This window comes from Gracilinanus agilis, chromosome 1, assembly GCF_016433145.1.
Source record: "Gracilinanus agilis isolate LMUSP501 chromosome 1, AgileGrace, whole genome shotgun sequence".
In the NCBI taxonomy this organism is placed as follows: domain Eukaryota; kingdom Metazoa; phylum Chordata; class Mammalia; order Didelphimorphia; family Didelphidae; genus Gracilinanus; species Gracilinanus agilis.
In genome coordinates, this window is record NC_058130.1 from 17518916 (window position 1) to 17525725 (window position 6810).

Sequence of the window (6810 nt, forward strand, 5' to 3'; positions counted from 1 at the left end):
TATAATAAGCCGTATTTGTGGTTTCCTTTAAACTTCCTTCTGTGCTTTACAGAGCATTTAAGAAATATCTAATTGATGCTTTTATCTATTGTCTTTATAATGACATCACTAGTACTCTATTTTCTGAAACCCTGCTCCAAACCCTTTGTTTTGTTTGCTTTGCTTTTTTTAATTTTAGAAATGTCTTACTTTTTCCACTTATATGTGAAAACAATTTTTGGCATTCATTTTCTAATATTTTGAGTTCCACATTCTCTCCTTCACCCCTCTTTCCCCTCACCTCCCTGAGACAGTAATCCATTTGCTATTGGTTATACCTGTGCTATCAATATATTTTCATACTCAGTCATGTTGTAGAAGAAGACACATTAAAAAAAAACCTGAAGAAAATAAAATGAAGAGTTGTCTGCTTTGATCTGCATCCAGACTCCATCAGTTCTTTCTCTGGTCGTGGATGGCATCTTGTAAGTCTTTTGGGGTTGTCTTGGCGCGTTGCATTGCTGAGAACAGTCGTCATTCCGTTGTTCCCTATTTTGCTGTTACTGTGTGCCATGTTCTCCTGGTTCCAACATACTGATTTGCCAGTCTGAAGGTGATGGGATTGTACTAAATCATTTCCTAAGAAGAGGTGCGGCAATGATGGGGACTATAATGAGGAGATGGTCTTTTTTTTTATAAAGGTTATGCTCCAATAAGAGATGACGAGTATGATGAGAAGATCTGTATAAAAGAACATAGAGTGAAATAAATAGAAGCAGATCAAGACTACAACATCAAAAATGTGACTAGTATGTTCACTAAAAGGAAGCCAACTTCTGAGAAATGGAAAAAAATAGTCATATGGAGGACCAAAAACAGAGTAGGAACATCCTACCTTCTAGGCCAGAACAGTATACAAATTGTCAGGTGGAGCCATCCTATTGGTTGTTTTTGCTTACCTGAAATGTGAAAGGGGGAAAGAGGGGCTTTATGGGTTCAATATATTAAAAGGTGGTCACCAGGGGAAATTTCCCCAATTAAGGAATAATCTCAAGACAAAATTGACTTTTATGGTGATTTATTTTCAATTAGGAAGGTAGAAGGTAGGGAAATTGAGAGAGGGAAACTCTGGCCCGGACCAGAGGCCGAACCAGGTAAGAATTTAGAGGCCCAGCAGAGGGGCGCAGAGGCTAATTAAACAAGGCTTCTAGCCAGAGGCCTTTTACAATTAGAGGTGGGAGAGGCCTCCCTGAGGGTGGAGCCTCCAGAAACACCAAGGGAGAGAGAGAGAGTCAGCCTAACTGACCCACGTGGAACAGTTTCAGTCCCGAACCAGCAAAGCTCCCTCAGGTCTCCTTCACGGCACCACTCGCAGCCTCACCCCCTCCTCTCTGGGGGGGCTCGCCTGTAGGTCACTTCCAGTGCCTTCCCTTAGCCTGCCTGTCCAGTCACAATAGACGCTTTTCATAGACCGCCTGGGGGCGGTCAGTCGATTCTGATTGGTCACTCACTCTAGCACAGGTGGGTTAGGACCTCCCAGAGTTGGAAGGTGTTCTCACCTTTGTGTAGACTTAATTTAATGACCACAAATGGGAGACTTTAGAATATGAAGAATTGACGTAAAAAACAAAGGGCATCCATAAAAGCTCATTTTAAAAAATAAAGGCATTACACAAAATTGGTTATGAAGGCTTAAAGCAGAAGTTTAACACTTCCTCACCACCCCACGACCCCCTGGCGGTTATTTTGAGATCTGGAGGAAACCAGTTTTTACTTATAACTTTGAAGAAGTAACCAGGAGCTGTTGTTTTCCACCACACGTGCTCTCTAGGTTGTTCTCCCCAGGGACTTCGTGTGTATGAGGAGCGGCTGTCACTGATGTTTGGGGCACCCCCCCCCCTTCAGATGTGAGCTTGAGCAGCAGCACCAGAGAAGTCCTCTTGCTATTCAGGGCTACCTCCAGAACATCGCGGGGAGGAGCAGGCAGCCAGCCTCCTCTGACCCACCTGAACTTGGTGCCCACAGAGTTTGGTGTGGAGCCATTTACTTTGCCTGGAGGATCTGATTTGTGAGAATAGTTTTTGGACTTAGGACTCTGATGGATCTAGGGCTAAAAGAAGTCAGGAGGACCCGGTTTCAAATCTAGGCTCAGACACATCCTAGCTGTTTGACCCTGGGCAAGTCATATAAACCTCAATTGCCTAACCCTTACTGCTCTTCTGTCTTAGAACCAATTTGATTCTAAACAAAAGATAAAAATTTTAAAATTTAAAAACAAAACAAAACTGGCGAAGGAGATTTGTAAAATTGTGAAGAGGGACAGAATAAATTCAAGGAAGAGAAATTAAAGAATGGCTTGGGTAGAAGAAAAAGTTGGATCAGAGGAGTGGAGAAGGAGTTAGAATAGGAGAAAAAAGTTAAGATAAACAAGTTGGTATGTGAAGAGGGCCCCAGGTTTTATTAATATGCTTACACATAGGTTCAGGCCTCAGAGGAAACTTGAACCCCATTTAGGACCCTTACAGGTCCTCTTATAGGCAAAGTTACATCAGAGTGGGAGAGAAATAATTCTTCAACATATCACAATCTTGTACATTCTTCTTAGGCAATAAAAATTACAAAAAAAGATCTATAATCACACGGTTTCCTTCTGTGTCATAAAGTTGAATAAATTCAAACAGTCATAATTTCGTACATTCCCTGAGGAAACAACCTTATCAGACAAACTCTTTAGGTAAACTAAGTCAAGTTACAGAGGGCACTATGTTGAAAAGAGTCACAAATAAGCTAAGGAGGAGGATTTACATGTTACCAAAGAGTCAGGAGCAGTTGGGATTCTTCGTCTAGCTTCTTAGGAATGTTCAAAGCTTCTAAGTAAAATTTCATGGCCCTAAGTCTTGATTAGTAACAGCAAATTTAAAATTCCTTTAATAACTACATTAAAAACAGGTTTTATCCATGGTATATGGATATCTATGGAGTCCTATGGATAAAAACAGATATATCCATAGAAATATAAAGCAGTGATGAAACCCAGGAGGAAATAACCATTCAAAATAATAAAATGTACAAAATATCTGAGAATCAGTTTACCAAGATGAATTTAAGAATGAAAAAAATATAATTACAAACTTTTAAAAAATGACAGTAAATAATTGTAGAGATAGTCCTTGCTTCTGGCTAGCTATGCCATTGTAATAAAAATGATCATACTATCCATGTTAATTTATAGACTTAGGGCTACAACAATCAGAGTACAAAGGAGGATACTTTATAGAGCTATATAAATTAATAACATTTGGAGGAACAAAAGGTGTAGAATCCCAAGGGAAGGAACAACAAAAAATGGAGAAATGAAGGGAAGGATAGCACTTCCAGGACTCAAATTATTTTATAAAGAAATAATCAAAACTCTTTAATATTATAGCCTTTCTTTCTTTCCCCCCCAAACCCTTATTTTCTGTCTTAGAATCAATATTGTGTATTGGTTCCTAGGCAAAAAAGCACTAAGGACTAGGCAGTGAGGGGTAAGTGACTTGCTTGTGGTCACACAGCTAAGAAGCATCTGAGGCCAGAGTTGAAACTAGGCCCTCCTGACTCTAGGCCTGGCTCTCAATCCACTGAGCCAACTAGCTGTTCCCTACTATAGCTATTCTTGAAAATAATTTAGAACTCTACCCCCCAAATAATTCAACTGTGCATATTCTTTGAATCCAACAATATCACAAAAAAGTAGAAAAGGACAAAATATTAAAATAATATAGCAGCTCTTTCTGTAGTAGCAAAGACAACTGGAAAAAAGAATCATCAGCTGGGAAATGTTTAAACAAATTATGGTATATCAGTATAATGAAATTGCTCCAAAAGAAATGGTGAAAGGCACATTTTTAGTGAAAGCTAGGAAGACCTGTATGAACTGATGCAGAATGAAGTGAGCAGAACAAGGAGAATAAATTATACTACAAGAACAGTGTAAAAGCAAGAATGTTTATATATTTGAGAATTCAAATCAAAGAATGTACTAGTGATAATTCCAGGCTCCCTAGCACTTGACAGAGAGAGGTGATGGGTTGAGAGTAGAGAATGAAACTTTTGGGGAGGATCAGACATGAAAGTTTTGTTTGACTATGCATATTTTTTTTTCTCAGAGTGTGGAATAGAAGGAAATAGAATTGACTTTTGTTAATTAAAAAATAAAATTAACAAAATGGCTTGCTACTGTTCAAAATATTAAAAGCAGGTGATGATAATAATAATAGCTAGCATTTATATAAATAACACTTTTAAGGTTTACAAGTCATTTTACAGATATCTCATTTTATACCCTCTCAATAATCCTGAGAGGTAGGTGCTATTATTATTTCATTTTTACAGATGAGGAAACAGAGGCAGGTAGCATTTAAGTGACTGGCCCTAGATCACACCACTAGTGTATAAAACTGGATTCGAACTCGGGTCTCCCAAACTGTAGTTCCATGCTATCTCAACTTCTAGATCAATAAAGCAGAAAAATAAGGAACAATCAGAAAAAAAAATTAACTCATTTACTCAGTTTTAGAATAAAAGTCAGAACATCAACTACTCTATTACCTATTTGACTAGAATTTCTGGAAAAATCTGGAAAGTTGGAAGAAATCAGATATAGATCACTATTTTATAGGAGATGCTCCAATAAGCTCAAAATATATGATCTGAACATTAAAGGTAACACCTCAGCAAAATAGGAGAGGAGGTCAAGTGTCTATTATCTCTATGGCTAAGGGGAGATCTCTTTTTTTCTCCAAATTAAAAATCCAAATTCTCTACCTCCCAACTCCCGAACCCATTGAGAAAAGAAGAAAAATAAAACCTGTTACAAAAATGTATAGTTGAGCAAAACAAATTCTTGCAGTACCCATGTCTTTAAAAAAAAGTTTCTGGAAAATTGGGGAATGGCTGAACAAATTGTGGTATCTGTTGGTGATGGAATACTATTGTGCTGAAAGGAATGATGAACTGGAGGAATTCCATGTGAACTGGAAAGACCTCCAGGAAGTGATGCAGAGGGAAAGGAGCAGAACCAGGAGAACATTGTACACAGAGACAGATACATTGTAGCACAATCAAATGTAATGGACTTCTCTACTAGCAGCAATGCAATGACCCAGGACAATTCTGAGGGACTTATGAGGAAGAACGCTATTCACATTAAGAGAAAAGAACCGTGGGAGCAGAAACACAGAAAAAAAACACACAACTGCTTGATCACGTGGTTTGGTGGGGATATGATGGGAGTTTTGGCATTAAAATATCACTATTACAAATATGAATAATATGGAAGTAGGTTTTGAACAGTGATACATGTAAAACCCAGTGGAATTGCTTGTGGTCTCCTGGAGGGGGGAAGGAAGGGGGGAGGGAAAGAACATGAATCATGGAACCATGGGAAAATACTCTTAATTAAAATGAAAAAAATAAAGATTTATATAAATGGCAAAAAAAAAAAAGTTTCAATCTGCTCTTTGAGTCTATCTAGAGGAGGAGCATGTTTCATTTTGAGTCCTCTAACTGCAGTCAGTTCTACTATGTTAAGAGTTTTTAAGTCTTTCAAGATTGTTTTCCTTATAACATATAGTAGTATATGTATATATACTACATATATATATGATATAGTAGTATCATATGAATTATATATTCCTGGTTTTGCATCAATTCATACAAGACTTCCTAGGTTTTTCTAAAGCTGTCTCCTTCATTATCCTTACAACATAGTAAGTATTCCATTACTATCATATAACGTCTTTAGCCATTCCCCAATAGGTGCCCTCTTAGTCTGCAATTCTTTGTTACTACAGATAAGTGCTATAAATATTTGTGTATACAGGCCTGTTTCCTCTTTCATTAATCTTTTTTGGTGTATATGCCCATTACTGAGTCAAAGGATATGCACAGTTTAATAACTTTTTTAGCACAATTCCATATTGTTCTCCAGAATGACAGACTAGCTCATTGCATTTGCTGCTCCACCAATTCATTAATATGCAACTTCCCCCCACAGCCACTTTAGCATTTGACATTTTCCTTTTTTCAGCTTTGCTAATGTGATAGGTATGAGGTAGTACCTAAGAACTGTTTCAATTTGCATTTCTCTACATATAAGTAATTTAGACAATTTTAAAAATATGGCTATTCATAGCTTGGATGCCTTTCTCTGAAAACTCATTGTGGAATGGCGCTTTTATTCTTACAAATTGGATCAATTCCCTATATATTTTAGAAATGAGGCATTTATCAGAGAAACTTGCTGTGATTATTTTTCTAATTTCCCATTTCTGATTGTAACAGGATCTATTTTCTTTGTGTAATAATTTTGACTTTATGTAATCAAAATGTTCTATTTTAATTCCATTGGACCTTTCCATCTCTTATTTTGTCTTGAACTCCTTTCCATTTATAGATCCCACAGTTAATTTCTCCCATGTTCACCTAATTTGTTTATGATGTACATAATTTTATATGCAAGTCACCTGTTTATAGTTTTTCTTGGTATAACTTATGAGTCTTTATCTAGTTTCTGCCAGACTGTTTTCCAGTTTCCCCATCAGTTTTTTGTTAAATAGTGAATCCTTGCCTTCATATATGAGATCGTTGGATTTATCCAACACTTGGCTACCCTGCTTTTTTGCTTCTGTTTATTCTATTTAATCTGTTCCATTGATCCACCTTCCTCACCCAGTACAAAACTGCTTGACGATTACTGCTTTGTAGTGATAGTTTGAGATCTGGTTTTGCCAGGATCTCTTCCTTTTTTTACTTTTTTCATTAACTCTTGATGTTCTCAACTTTTTGCTC